Source organism: Canis lupus, chromosome 16, assembly GCF_048164855.1.
Source record: "Canis lupus baileyi chromosome 16, mCanLup2.hap1, whole genome shotgun sequence".
Taxonomy (NCBI): domain Eukaryota; kingdom Metazoa; phylum Chordata; class Mammalia; order Carnivora; family Canidae; genus Canis; species Canis lupus.
In genome coordinates this window covers 32,022,046-32,038,024 of record NC_132853.1, presented here as the reverse complement: position 1 = coordinate 32,038,024, position 15,979 = coordinate 32,022,046, and the positions used below count along the sequence as shown (strand labels likewise).

Genomic DNA, 15,979 nt, shown 5'->3' with positions numbered 1-15,979 from the left:
CAGTTACCCCATTCCCCAGTACACCTTCCCTCCAGCAATCCGCAGTTTTTCTCCAGAGTTCAGCATCTCTTATGGTTTGCCTCCCCCTCTATTTTTGTCTTATTTTATTTTTCCTTCCCTTCCCCTATATTCATTTGTTTTGTTTCATAAATTCCACATATGAGTGAGATCATATGGTATTTGTCTTCCTCTGACAATTTGTCTTTCTCTGCTATTTCACTTAGCATAATACCCACTAGTGCCATCCATGTTATTGCAAATGGCAAGATTTCAACGTTTTTGTTTGCTGAATAAGATATATATATATATATATATATATATATATATCTTGCATCTTTTTAATCCATTCATCTGTTGATGGATATCTGGTGGACTCTCTATAGTTTGGCTATTGTGGACATTGTTGCTATAAACATTGGGGTGCATGTGCCTCTTCAAATCACTGTTTGTATCCTTTGAATACCTAAAAGTGCAATTGCTAAATCATAGGATAGCTCAATTTTTACTGTTTTTCAGAGTAGCTGCACCAGTTTGCATTCCCACCAATAGTATACAAGGGTTCCCCTTTTCTGTATCCTAATCAACATCTATTGTTTCTTGAGTTGTTAATTTTAGTTGTTCTGACCAGTGTGAGCTGGTTTCTCATTGTGGTTTTGATTTGTAGTTGTAGTGATGTTGAGCATTTTTTCATGTGCCTGTTGGCCATTTGTATGTCTTCTTTGGAGAAATATCTGTTCATATCTTCTGCCCATTTATTGACAGGATTTTTGGGGGTTTTGGTGTTGAATTTGATAAGTTCTTTATATATTTTGGACATTAGTCCTTTATCCAATAAGACATTAGCAAATATCTTCTCCCATTCCATAGGTTGTCTTTTAGTTTTGTTGACTGTTTCCTTTCCTGTGCAAAAGCTTTTTATCTTGGTGAAGTAGCAATAGTTCATTTTTGCTTTTGCTTCTCTTACCTTTGGAAACATGTCTAGCAAGAAATTGCTGTGGCCGAGGTCAAAGAGGTTGCTGCCTGTGTTCTCCTCTAGGATTTTGATGGATTCCTGTCTCACATTTTGGTCTTTCTCCCATTTTGAGTTTATTTTTGATATAGTGTAAGAAAGTGGTTTAGTTTCATTCTTCTGCATGTGGGTATTCAATTTTCCCAACACAATTTGTAGAAGAAACTGTCTTTTTTCCATTGGATATTTTTTCCTGCTTTGTCAAAGATTAGTTGACCATAGAGTTGAGGGTCCATTTCTGGGTTCTCTAGTCTGTTCTATTGACTCTTGTATCTGTTTTTGTGCCAATACCATACTCTCTTGATGATTGTAGCTTTGTAATGCAGCCTTGAAGTCCAGAATTGTGATGGCTCCAGCTTTAGTTTTCTTTTTCAACATTCCTCCAGCTGTTCAGGGTCTTTTCTGGTTCCAAACGAATTTTAGAATTGTTTCAGCTCTGTGAAAAATGTTGATGGTACTTCGGGAGAGATTGCATTGAATGTGTAGATTGCTTCTCCCTCTGCCTCTCTCTGTGTCTCTGATGAATAAGTGAATACAATCTTTTAAAAAGAATAGGCAAGGAAGAATTCAAACTCTCCTTCTTCACAGATGACATGATACTCAATGAGGAAAACCCAAAAGACTCCGGCAAAAAAATATTGTTATTAATCTTAAAATTATCTTTACCTTCCAAGAAGAAAGAGGCCTTCTGATTATTAACATATGTTAATTTTCTAGTGACTCACTTAAAAGGCAGGATTTATGGGACTTAATAAAGTGAGTGTGGGTGGAGCAAACAAAATAAGAAAAAGAGAAGATGAAGGTGGAGGAGGTGGAGAAGCAGAAGGAAGAGAAGGGGAGGGGAGGGAGGAAGAGGAAGAAGGAGAAGAAAGTATGGTTCCTAGCTTTAGGGACTATGGACCTTAGGGCCCACTGGTGAAACTAGGGGAAAAATCATAAAGTATTGTGATAATTGCTATGATATAGGGATGTCCAGAACAGTGTACACTTGACCTAGATTTCATGTTTGTATATAAATAGTGGGGGAATGGGGAAGGTATGGGGGGTATCAACACAGTCTTCATATAAAAAACATTATGTATGGAGAGCCCCAGACACAACATAGAAGCCATGGACTCCACATATAATTCAGAAGCTTTCTGGTTACATAACCCTGCCTAAACTCTCAAGGCTTCCTATGTCCCTTTCTCTCTGTCTCTCTCTCTGTCTCTCTCTCTTTTTAAAGATTTTATTTGTTTATTCATGAGACACACACACACACACAGAGAGAGAGAGAGAGGCAGAGACACAGGCAGAGGGAGAAGCAGGCTCCATGCAGGGAGCCCAACATGGGACTCAATCCCAGGTCTCTAGGATCACGCCCTGGGCTGAAGGTGGTGCTAAACCACTGAGCCACCCAGATTGCCCCCCCTTTTCTCTCTTTAAAACTGGTATGATAATAATTGGCACGGGTAACTTATTTTGTTATTGTGAGAAACATAGTCATATAATCCATCCATGTGGAAGTAATCTGGTAATTATGAAGTGCTCTGTAGATACCATATACTGCAAATGTTACTCATGACTTTATGCCTTCCTTTAATGTTATGGAACAAAATATGTTCATAAAACAAAATACAGGAAATGTGATGAAAAACTTGACAATCAAATATAACAGAGAAGACGTGTTATATTTCAATAAACGCTAATCATCTAATTAAGAGTTGTGTATATATTGACTTTGATTTTCAAAATGTTCTCAAATTCACTTTTCTGGTAGTTGACAGGGGATACTTACTATCCTACCCCACACATTTTCTTAGAGCGTTCCAATCTCCAGGGAGGGTGAATATTACTGATTCTTCTCTACATTCCATTCCTCTGCTCCTCCTAGGGAAGGTCTCTGAACAGTTGATACAAAGCAATTAACAAACTGGGATGAGACAAAGATGCTTTCCAAGTTTCCTTGTAACTTATTTTTTTTCTTTTTTAGATCTCCTCCCCCTTACATGGCACCCTGTCTTTACAATGATGATTTTAGACTGGTAAGATTCTGTGGGTTTGCATTGCACTGTGCTCTGGGTTTCAGAATCATAATTTTGCCTAATTATCATCGAATCTGTAATTATAAAGCAGAAGCAACACACCAGCTTATAGTTGTTGCTTCAGGCAAAATTGTTGTGGTAACGATGTAAATAATCAATGGTTGACAGCAAAAAGCCTTTCTCTCTCCAGTTACATAAGCTGTGATTCTACTATGTGATTGGGCAATATGTGTAAATTTAATCTGAGGCCAGGCTAAGTAGCAGTAATCCGTGACACACCATTGTCATTATCAGTGGTCAAGAATGGAAAGGAATTTAACTAAACCACACCATCACCCTGAAGCTTCCGCTTGATTATGGAAAGCATCATAGTTCCTCATATCTGAATGACCACCGCTGTCCTGTGGCAAAACCTAAAGTGAATGAAACTGGAATATATAGCCTGTCTATAGGATGCATGCGCAAGTCACCTGGTGATGCAGAGCGAGGTATAATCTTGATACAAAGAGGGGAAAATCATCCAGTGTGGCATTTGCTCCAGGAGAAATCTAAACTCTAATCAGGCACCGGGGGGGGGGGGGGGGGGGGGGGGGGGGGGGGGGGCTCTGAATAAGAGTATGCAGAACAACGACTGGGAATAAAAGAATTTTGAACTTAAATTTTACAGATTGAAATTGATGAAAAATAATGCCTTTCATTTTGCATTTTAATTTTTCCCTGGGAATTTAAGAATAGGAGAAATTCCGTGTTATTCAAAACTAAATGATCTGTTGTGATGCATCAGTGCCCTAGGTGGGACACTGTGCCATGGTCCCTGGAAGATCAATTAAAAGTTGCATTTGCTGGGGGTGGGGGGTGGGGGTGGGTATTTCCCTGAACATAGGAACATGACCGTATTAGCCCAGAATGATCTCCTACTCTGGTGAAGTTAGCTGAGCTCTGATTGATCTTGGCTTAGTCACTGATCTCCAGTGTTAATGGGTTAAAAAAACTAAAATTGAAGAACACTAGTGGGAGTAGTTTAGGGAGAGACAAGACTTATTTACATACTCAGCATATTTTTACTGCAAAATGAGGATATCTGTTCCATCCACTGGGGAATGTTATTGGAAAATAGGAACCCTTGACCTCCTGCACTACCTTCCCTTGCTTTGGTCCACCGTCCTGCTCTTTGCTTCCTGGCGTGGGGAGCTGACTCTCTACACTTCTTTTCTTCTCTCTCATGTGGCAAAAAGACAAAGGAGAAAAAGAAAAAGACAGAGGCATTTCACCAGGAAGCAAGCGGAGGTCTGCAGTTTTACCTGTTGCTTTTCTCCTTGCTCTGTTAAACATTCCTTCCTAAAAGGAGCCTGTTATTTGTCTCACTGTTCCTCGTGATACTTTCTTTGACTTTCTCTTGTATTGACAAGCTGTGAAACAAGCTATGACCCCTAGGCAGTTGGCTAGTGAAAGTGCTCAGAATTCAGTCTGCAGAAGACACAGAGGCCCCCACTGCTCTTCCTCTGGAGGTCTAGAACAGAGCTTTTTAATAGAATAAAATGTGAGCTGCATGTGTCATTTTGAATTTCCTAATAACCACACTAAAAAAATAAAAAGATCAGGTGACATTAAGTTTAATAATATATTGTATGTCACCCACTATATTCATGCCATGATTATTTCAACATATAACCGATATAAAAATGATCAGTTAAATATCTTATCTTCAGGGTGTTTTTCTTTTGTATTAAATCTTTGAAATCCAGCATGTATTTTATAGTTAGAGCGTATCACAATGTGGATAAGTCACATTTCAAGTGCTCATGTGACACACATGCTTAGTGGGTATTTATTGGACACTGCAGGTCTAGAGTTCTGTTTTTGCTTCCATTGGAGATTGGCAGATGTTGTAATTTATTTCTTAAAGATTTTATTTATTTACTTGGTAGTGTGTGTGTGTGTGTGAGAGAGAGAGAGAGAGAGAGAGAGAGCATGCATAGGGAGAGAGAGAGAAGCAGACTGCCTACTGAGCAGAGACCCTGATGTAGGGCTGGATTTCAGGACCCTGAGATCTTTCCTGAGCCAAAGGCAGACACTTAACTGACTGAGCCACCCAGGTGACCCTGTGGTGTAATTTCTGGTCAAAGCAGTCCTGAGGTGCATGCTACACAACAGTATGCCAGCTGAACTGCATTCTGTTATTTGTAAAAGGGGAGATTATACTATACCATTCACCTGCTTTTTTTGTATCTGTTTTCACTTAGTTCAGCACATCAGTTATTGAAATTGGGAAGCCTAACTTATTTCATTTGGTTGAGAGACATTATACCTTACCGGGCCAGTAGATTCATGGTCTTCTGCAAGATCAGGCCAATAGGATTTTTGAGCTCAAGGGTTGTTAAGTTATAAGAACTGATAAGACAAGTGAACTACTTATGATTAAACTTGCAGCAGCACTCTTAAGGGCATAGAGTATTTCATAACAATTAACTGGAAAAATTCCACATATATTTCAACTGAGGAAGAAATGTAAGGTCTTTGTAATTATATTTCTCATACTTTTAAATAGCAAATTATTATTTATTAATTCATATTCTAGCTAAAGTGCAAAGCTCAGCTAAGGTGTTTATACATATAGTGCAATAAAAAAGGGACATTTTAAATCTAATAGCAAAGTTTACATACCATCGACCTTTAACTTGATATATTTGATATTGTACAATAAAGATAATTACTTTTCAGTTGTAATGTAATGTCATACTTTGTGACCATTCACAGTAGGAGAGAACTTTATCTGACTGCCAATAAAATAACCAAAAAATCCAATTAATGAGGTTCCAAGGTATCATAATTATAATTAGCATACCAAAGGGATATCTCATTTGATTAAGTCATTATATAGAGACTTTAGCAGCAATGCCAACTATTCTATCAAATGTAGATAAAGAAAAGAAAGGTGCTTTGAACATGCACACATGCTTTTACTCACTTTATGAACTCATCTGTCTTTAAAACACTCAAGACTAATTGTATGGTTCAATTATAAAAGGCTCTGCTAAAATGTTATGGAATCTAGTATATACACTCAGTCACTTAAAATTCTGATCTCAATTATTGACCACAGATTACAATGGACATATGATCCTCTTATTTTGCTTTTCCATATCATTAATTAATCCTAGAAGTATTTGAATAAGATGTGTGAAAGGCAGTTTGAAATAATTATCAAAATTGTAGGCTCTGTAGCCAGAACACCTGCATTCAAATCCTCGCTACATCACTGGTAGCTCTGTAATCTTGAACTATTAAAACTCTCTGTTCCTTGGTTTTCTCATCTGCAAAAAGGAGATAATATTAATTAACCCATAGAGTTGGGTGAGAATTAAGATAATTAAGAGATGTAAAAAGATTCAGAACCATTCTTGGTTAAGGGGGAGTAATCAGTAAACTTTAGTGATGGTATTTTATTAGTAATAGTAGTGTTGGTGGCGGTAATAATAGTAATAGTACTATCTTTATCTTAAATCTGCACATATAGTATTTGGATCACCTATCAATGAGGAAATCAGAATAGCTGCCTTCCAGGGTTGTTGTTGTCGTTTAAGATCTCAATTTCACTACTCAAACTTAAATTCCTTTCTTCACTTTCTATGAAAAAATTCACAGTGGAAAAAATAGGTGTTATCCAAAGAAGATAAATTAAAAGATATGCTGCCTGTTTAGTCCATTGTCTATAACACTCACTCAGTAAATAACACCTAATATTATTGTTATTTTATTATTATTTGTCCACTGCCTAGATATTCTGAACTCTGACCTTAGAACAAATTAGAGATCCATAAAATTATAAACTGGTGGCTGCTTTATTTATTCCCACCAAAATACTTTGTTCTTTTTCATGACCAATATAAATAAATATTTATTAATTCATTCACTCTACAAACAATAATTTTTTAATACCAGCACTCAAGCTGGGCACCATGCCTAGTCCTGGAGCCTCTATTCTACATGAGTTTATGGTCAAATAAACCAATGGTCTCTAGAACAAGTTTGACATTGAGGACCATAGACAAATGGACAAAAATATTCATATTTCTGGTTACATATTTATTTCATCCCTTCTCAGGTCGGTTTTGTACATATTTATAAGGTACAAATGTATTTATGGAGTTGTATATGAATATCTTTCAGAAATAAAAATATTCATGTATTAGAAGAATTTTAAAAATATACTTATTTGGGCACATGATATAACTTATTTACATATCATAGTATAAACAAGTCTAAGAGATTATGAAAAGTATGATTTTAGAAGTCCATAAAGTAGGAAGAGCTAAAGAATAAAACAAATCTCCAAAACCCGGTAGTTTAGGGAAAGTTCTATCTTGGTGATATTTGTGACTTACGACAAATGAATGAGTACCTATCCACCTACAGGATGAAAGAGGGGAAAAGATGAAAGAGGCCAGCAGATATTTAAGACTGAGATATTAGTCTTCCACAACAACATGGCATGGGATTATGGACAACAAGGTTTGTATGATTGATATAAAGAGAATGAAGAGGCCAGGTACTCTGAGCAGGAAACAGAGAACTTACTCGTAGACAATTCTGCATGCCACAATTAGGAGTTGAGATTTCATTCTGTGGGCAATTGATAATTTGTTGAAATTTAAATAATGGAGTGACATGCTCAGATTTGAATTTTATTTATTTTTATTTTTTTCAGATTTGAATTTTAGAAACATAAAAATATTGAGATTTAACATTTATCTAGGACTTGCTGTGACTCAGGCACTGTGCTATGTATTTCATATGTGTAATAACATTACATTTAATGCTCATGTTCCATGAGATAGAGACTATTTCTAGCTCTTTATACAGTTGAATAAAGAATAAAGAAGATAACTAACTTGGCCAAGGTAGAGAACTAATGAATTGAGTGCTAGGACTGACATGCAGGTCTGTTGGACATATGAATATGCCCTTTGTTACAATAGTAAGGTGGGGTAGGCTGGAGACTTTAATAACCAACTATAAACACACTGAGAAAAGCTCATGAGAGTCCATGCATTGTGCTGAGCAAGGGAGTGGGGGCAGAGATTAGTTGAACTCAGTTCAGCAAATGTTTAAGGAGACTCCTATGTGGGCTGCTGCTACTGCTGCTTATTCTGGCAGCATGATTGTTGGATCACCATGGCATTCAATATCCCCCACAAACAAAAATTAAGAAATTTATTTTCATGAAAATGTCTGCATTTCTTGATAAACATTAAGAAACCTTTTATGAAACCACTGGAATTATATAATTTAGCAAGTTTAGCTTTATATTTCAGGTTTCAAAAAGCTAGAGATACAAATTAATGATCAGTCACATTACTTATATTAGCCTCACATTTCTATGTCCTTGTACTATTCTTGTGTATTCTTTTAAAGATTTTATTTATGTATTTGAGAAAGAAAAAGGGAGAGAGAGAGAGAGCAAGAGGAGGGGAGGGAGAACAAGCTTGCTGATGAGCAGGGAGCCCACATGCGAGGCTCGATCCCAGGACCCCGAGATCATGACCTGAGCCAAAGATGCTTAACAGACTGAGCCACCCAGGAGCCCCTACTCTTGTGTATTTTAAAAATTTATTCTTTATGGCAATTAATCTTTTATTAAAAGTCATATCAATTTTGGGAAAGGAATATGCTATATGACATAAATGGCTAAAGAATAAAAACTATAATTCAAAAAATTATATCCTGCAATTTGTAAAAATGTACAGCTTTCTCTCTTTGAATTGAGATACTTAATCATTTTAAAAAGGGAAGAAAAACAACTGAAAAAGTTAAAATATTTTCTAATTTCATGAAGTATTTCAAATTTTAAACAAAATCCATCAACAAGGCTCCTTAGTAAACATACCTTCTTCACACCTTGACCTCTCTATTTTTTTTATTGGAAGATTAATAATGTATCTTAGCAACCACACCTGGATTCAAGACACATGGGAACGTCTTGGCAGTATTCAAGGTCAAAATGCTCTAAGCTTAGATTGAATGCCAAGAAACTGTAGGGCACTTTGCTTCTAAAATGTACTAATAAAGTTGTGTAGATGGAAAGAGAGAAACACAAAAAATTAAAAACAGGGAAAAGAGAAAGAAAGAAGAAGAAAGGAAAGAAAGAAGGAATGAAAAAACCTTAATGGATAGGTAAATAATTATTCAATTATGATAAAATAGAATGGTATAATTTAAGCAAATATAAATTTAGGTATCCATCAAATGCTAATAAGTACTTGTCAAACTTTTAAGCTTGGGATCATAACTATGGGAAGAAACATACACATACACACACATACACACATAATTACTCATTACAGAAGATAAAATGAAAGGGGTATTTCATAAACATAAGCAAATCTTATTAATGTCTGCACACATACTAGAGACAATACTGGCATAACATTTCATGGGTATAAAGGATAGGAAGCACAGGGGATGCAAAGTTACCTATTCAGATTAGATACTAAGGCTCTCAAATGCCTTCCTAGCAAAGCTGTAAGAATGAAGTTAGAGCAGAGTGTTTGGAAAACACTGATATGTGATTTTCTTACTCCTGTTTCCATACATGTAGAAATTGGAGAACAACTCTGAAGGAAGGCTGCTAAGTGTGGAATGAGACCAAGAATCCATGTGGCAGGATTTCCCGAAGAAGGTTGGGGATTGTCTCATGAACTCCAGTAAAGATGAAAGAGGTAAGACATTCTAGTGAACACTGTTGAGATGAAGTGTATGTGTTTAATTTGCCTGATGAGTCCTGAGGCAGCTTAAAATTAGCAAGCCAAATTTAATTATCTGACATAGAGAAAAAATTTAAAATTATAATATCGTGGAGCTCATTTAAATAATTATGTAATAGATTCATTTTTTACTCACAATTTTGATCATTATGTTCACATTCTGTGAGTCATAAAAAGAAATGCCTTAAAGTTCCTTATAGTCGATATATTTGAACAACTTTGAAATTGGATCTTAAAACACTATTAGATATATAAGATTGAATTATTGGCTCATATAAGGCATGGATAAATGGTTTGAATCTTTAAGGGGGAGTCACAGAACTTAATCCTCAGGTAGGAGCTCTTTGATGTAAAGATTTCATTTTTACTTTCTTGCATGATTGCAGAGGTTAAGAGAGCAGCACACAAGACTGAAAATTAGCATTTCAGTGGGGGTGGGGGGAATACAGGCATGTACGCACATGCACACACACACACACACACACACACACATTTAAGATTTTTCCCAGAGGGAGCTCTAAGCAGTAGAATAATACATTTTTTCCTAGTAGAAAGGGATATTAAAACTCCTTATATTTACTTTCCCTATTTTGTAACAAAGAAATGTAATGTAAAGAATGAACCGGGATAAAACCCTTCTCTCCTGATTCCAAGTCAAATACTTGTGCCATTCAGTTAAAGTACATACAAATAAACCAATAATATAAGGCAACATGTTAACATAAAGATTTAAGAAATTACAAAGTGGAGAGAGACCTTCAGTGATTAGACAAGTTTGACAAAGGAAGGACCTGTGCCAAATCACAACATAAATAACAGGTGAGAGCAGCACTCCAGCTGGGACACCAGCTCAAATGGTGTAATTGAGGGTAGTTGAGGGCAAATCTCTAGTCATTTCTCCTTAACTTTACTGCAGCAAACATTTTAGTACCCTCACAGCCAGATATTCCCATTAATTTCTTATATTTTTAAACAAGAATATTTTCATATCATTCTCATGACACTTTCACATATATTATGTCTTTTGACTAACACAATTACCGTATAAGATGCTATTAGCATTTTTATCTATGAGAAAATGGAGGCTCACATATTCGAGCTGATTTATCCACAGTTGTATAGTTATTTGGCCCCACAGATTGGTTTGGAATGCAGGTCTTATGACTCCAAACCTTGATCTTTTCTACCCCATATCAGCTAGGCCCAATGGAAAATACTGGAAGAAAGTGCAAGGGCAATTTAGAAAGATTGTTACCCCTTTTTGTCAAGAATATGATTGTAACTTTAATCTGGATTTAACTTTAAGGAATTCTAGTTCAACTGTCTCATAAATCTGTTTCCCCCATGGCTACTTATGTGTCCTCAGGCTTTTTGGTTGGCAGAAAGCTCAGAGATTAATGTTGCTGGGATATCTCCAATGTCCCATATGCATTATATGGCTCTTATTTGCACCATCTAACTCTATCTAGTCAAGGGTAAGGGAAGGATACGGTAGGATTTCACTAAGTTAAAAATAAGTACAGTTCACCGATAATGCTATAACTCCATGTTAGCAAAAGCCACAATATGCTGCTTTTATTTTTCAGTGGAAATCAAGCCATCTGAAGGTCTGTACTTTACTTCTCTGTCTGGGCCCAAGTTGAGTTCACCAGAGATTTTGCAAATCCAAGATAAAATCAGTCATGTTATTAAAATAATGACAACAAACACTAACCAAATAATTAAACTACAGTCAAGTAGATGATGTTTTATGGTGTACTACTGTAGGGCAGAAAAGGTAGTTTCCCTCTATCCTTCTAGGTCCTTGGCTAAGACACTACCATAATAAAAAAACAAGCTCAGGCCATTTACTTCTGCACTGTGAAGAGTTTCTACAGAGATTTAGTCACCTGCTTCTTCCTGATAGAGAGAGGAAGATGCCCTTCCATGTGGAGATTTCTCTTATAAATATAAATGTCTCTCACCAAAGGGTAACTTCTACTTGTTTTTCAGAACTTACCCTATGTCTGCTATTTCTTAAAATTAACCAGCTCAAGATAATCCTTATGACAAAGGGACAGATACATTTTGAGGTGGCGTATTCTGCTCTCCTTCCTTCTACAAAATTATTATTAATATATTAACCAAATTGACTGCCAAGAGTAGTAGATTTTGTGTTATATAAATTAACTACCCCTTTTATTTAAGTGGCATGGCAGATGGGTAGGCATGCTACTCAGATCCATCTTCAGGTAAGGACTCACTTCCTAAATCTGGGGACAATAGTTGAATTGATAGCCTCTGGCTATTGACTTGTTGGAGTTGGCCCTAGGTTTAAAGCTAAGGTCACATTATTTTGGGGATAGCCTCTGGCCAGTGACTGAGAGAGGTGGTGGTGCCCAAGGGCATGTTTTGGAGGCATCCCCTAGGTAATAAATGAACAAGGGCCTCAACATTTTCTCCTAGTGCAGGGCTCCTCTATCAGGCAGTGTGGGCTTGAGATCCCAGTAGGATGGCAGAGTTTTGATACATTTGCATTGCTGTCTTACAGGTGCCCTGTCCTATCTGATATCTCTCATTTCCTTTCCTAGGTGTTATTTTCCAGTGTGAAGTTACAAAAAAAAAAAAAAAAAAAATCAATCAAGTATATTTTTAAGATCTAATTGGCTTTACTTGGCTTTACTGAACGATTCATGAATCAGGCAGCGTCCCTAACAAGTAGAAAGTAGCTCCAAACGCAAGTACATTAACAAATGTCACATTCTCTATGAAATCTCTGACATCTTGGGGCATACTGATCAAATTCATCTGTTCCAGAAGTTCTTCATTCTGTATTGCAATGTGTACCACACCGTAATTATAACTTATTTGGCGTGGTTGCCCTCTCTAAATCTGTGCAATGAAACAGTGTTTTGCTTTCAACTTATATCTCTGTTGGATTTACTAGCTGTCTCTCTATACAAACATATTTAGAAAGGGACAGTATTCTTCAGGGAAGATTTGTCATTGTGGAACACTAGATCTTAAGAGATTAGGGGATAAAGGATGGAGACAATGTCTGAGAATTATAATCAGTCTCTGCTGCATTATCCACCCTTATTTTACCCTTATAAAGACATGTTAATAACTGAAATATGAACTATGTGCTCAAATCCTAGCACAGGAACTCCCACGAATACGCCATAGTCAGTGATATTTAGTAACTCTGTGGAATGTTTAAATTACAAACCTTTCTTGAACAACAACCTTTGCCTATAAAAAGGATAAGCACGCAGAAAGGAGAAATCCTATAAAACAATAGAACTCTAAGAAATTACGTGAAACCAAAGTACCTCATTTTATAGAAAATTCTTAGTAGATTTACCAATAATGCAAGGAAAAGTAACTGATAACTCAGTTATCTTTGGTTATGATTTGGTTTCTGAAAACTTCTGTAATGAGGTTGACAGCTTCCTTTAATAATTATGTTGAGCTACTGTGATGTATATCGTATATGGAAATAACTTTTATTTAATTTTTTATTAATTAATTTTAATTAATGAGGTAAATTGATTATATAATCCTAAATCTCTACAAGTAAATACCAATTTTTTTGAAATGTACTGAGTTTTGGGGGGGGAGGCACTTTGATCTTTAAATCACACTTTATTTTATTTTAAGGATTTTATTTATTTATTCATGAGAGACACAGAGAGAGAGAGAGAGAGAGAGAGAGAGAGGCAGAGACACAGGCAGAGGGAGAAGCAGGCTCCATGCAGGGAGCCCGATGTGGGACTCGATCCCGGGGCCTCCAGGATCACGTCCTGAGCTGAAGGAAGACACTCAACTGCTGAACCACTCAAGCATCCCTAAATACACTTTAATTGAAATAGCTAATAACACACCTTCCTTAGGTTCACATCATGAAAGTTGAACATTATGGAATTCAAATATATTTTTGGAGAGTAAAATCATTTATTGGTAAATGGTAATAAATAAAACAAGATGTGTGGATTCAAAACTTCATGTGTTTAGGAAGAATAAGTAATTACAAATATGACACACACAAAATCATTAATAATATTTCCTATCACCCCATTATTTTGTATTGATATTTTTTACTAATACACACTTTAATTGTGCAAGAAAGAAGCCAACAATGGTGAAGCACATTTTGCCCTCAGGAAGTCCAGAATAAGCTGGTGGCAAACCAAGAGGCTACCTATTCATGGAATATATCCACATTCAGGATGCAATAGAAAAACATGGGTCAAATCAAGATCAAATGGACATAAATATCAGATTCGCAGTCAGAAGTGAAGCTGATAAAGGAAAGAAATAGGGTATGCAGAATGATCAAATTGACACAGATGACTGAGGACACAGAGTAGAAACCTAAGTTTGAGAAACAGATCATTAGAGAGATGGGCTGAAGTTGGAGACAACATCCATAAAAGAAGCAAATGAAATTCTGTAATATGAAGAGTATACTGCTATGATTTCTTTTCTTTTTTTTTTTTTTTTTTTTTTTTAAGATTTTACTCATTTATTCATGAGAGACACACAGAGAGAGGCAGAGACATAGGCAGAGGGAGAAATAGGCTTCCTGTGGGGAGCCCGATTTTGGGGCTTGACTCTAGAACCCCAGGATCATGACCTGAACCAAAGGCAGACACTCAACCACTGAGCCACCCAGGTGCCCCACTATGTTTTCTTTTGACCCAAATATTTTCATCCTTAGTTTTTAAATTCATGGAACATAGCTTCAAAACAATGCCTAATGTGTAAAGGAGATTGTGTATATTATTAGTTGCATTTATCAAAATAACCACATTCCCTTTATAGTAACAGTCATTAGTAAATATTGACATGTTTTTTGCATTTCTTTGAAGGTAAAAAAGATGTACATCAGGCTATACCCATTGACTTGATTCAGTCACGTCTGAATGAGCACAGTCTGGAAGACTTAATTCAAAGTTAAGAGTCTCAGCCACTCTAGAATTATGTTGCCTTTGTCACAGTAGAACATAACTTCATCAAAATCCCCTAAAATGGTAATATTTTAATTTTGATGAGAACTATATCTGGAAATTGATTAAGAAGGCTTCCTTTTAAGAGTATGTTCTTTAACTTATTGAGATGTAGCTTTCATAAAAACACACACACACAAGTGTACTATGAGAGAAAACAGCACTACTAAATTTATCATCAGACTCCCTTTCAAAGATTAAAGAAAAAACCCATCAATATATTTGTGTCACTCTTTTTGAAACCCTTTGGTTGATTAAACTCCTGAGTAAGTAAGTCTGAGCCAGGGGAGCTTCAGAAGAATCTTTAGTCTGTCATTCTTTTTTTTATGACTTTGGACCAATTGCTTTGTCTTTCTGTATATATTTTTTTGTTTTGTTTCCATTTGTAAACCAAGATGACACATTCCATCTTTCTCCTTCATTGGGGTTTGGGAGTATTAGGGCATTGACTGATTAAGGCATCTAAGAACTGATTTTTATTTTTCACCCTGCATGGGTAACTTATGAAAGCAATGTATCATATATTACAGTTAGGATGACTGATTTATATTGTATTATATGCATGTATATCCATAGTATCACAGGTCACCAAAAATGGTATATATAGGGTTTGTAAAACTTTATTTCATAAAAAATGTATAAGTGTGTTTTTATCTTTTATTTTTTAATTATAAATTAACATAACTTTATTCAAATTATTAATATTAACAATTACACAAAATTTAATTTAATATTATTAATAAATTCTTCAAGTATTAATTCACTAAAAATCAAAATAATCGATCACAAACTTTCTAAAATTAATAAAATTTAAATATGAGAGTTATTCAAATTTCTATTGGTTCTTTTTCTAAAATGTTTTTAATTCCCTCCAGTAGTGCATATTGTGTGTTTTTTATTGAAAAAAAAAAAGGACTTTGATACATTGTATAACTTAAACTTCTACAGTGTTATATGTCAAGTATATCTCAATAAAGCTGGATAAAATGAATAAAACCGCTAGATGCAATCATTCATTCACCAACCAAATAGTCAAAGATACTCTCCAGTGTTACTTCCTGGAAAGGTAAGTGATATATAGATAGATATAGAGTCAGAGAGTTACCATCAGACTCAGGTCCCATACAAACGCCCTCACTTTAGATGCCAGTTGCAAATATCAAGTCCCCAGGTTACCCACATTTCTGTCCTACT

General features: G+C 35.8%; 1 long non-coding RNA gene across 5 annotated transcripts in view; it reads left to right on the top strand.

The window, feature by feature from the left end:
- Positions 1-15,535, top strand: part of LOC140606500 (uncharacterized) — a 236,734-nt gene extending 221,199 nt beyond the window's left edge. For 2 of the 5 annotated variants that reach the window (XR_012008850.1, XR_012008851.1), the window contains exons 6-9: positions 2,982-3,033; positions 7,450-7,545; positions 9,632-9,752; positions 14,648-15,529. This is a non-coding gene — a long non-coding RNA (uncharacterized lncRNA). Of the gene's footprint in view, positions 1-2,981; positions 3,034-7,449; positions 7,546-9,631; positions 9,757-14,647 lie in introns of those variants that run through there. The other 3 variants (XR_012008849.1, XR_012008846.1, XR_012008847.1) reach the window with 3 other exon arrangements.
- The last annotated feature ends 444 nt before the right edge of the window (positions 15,536-15,979 follow it).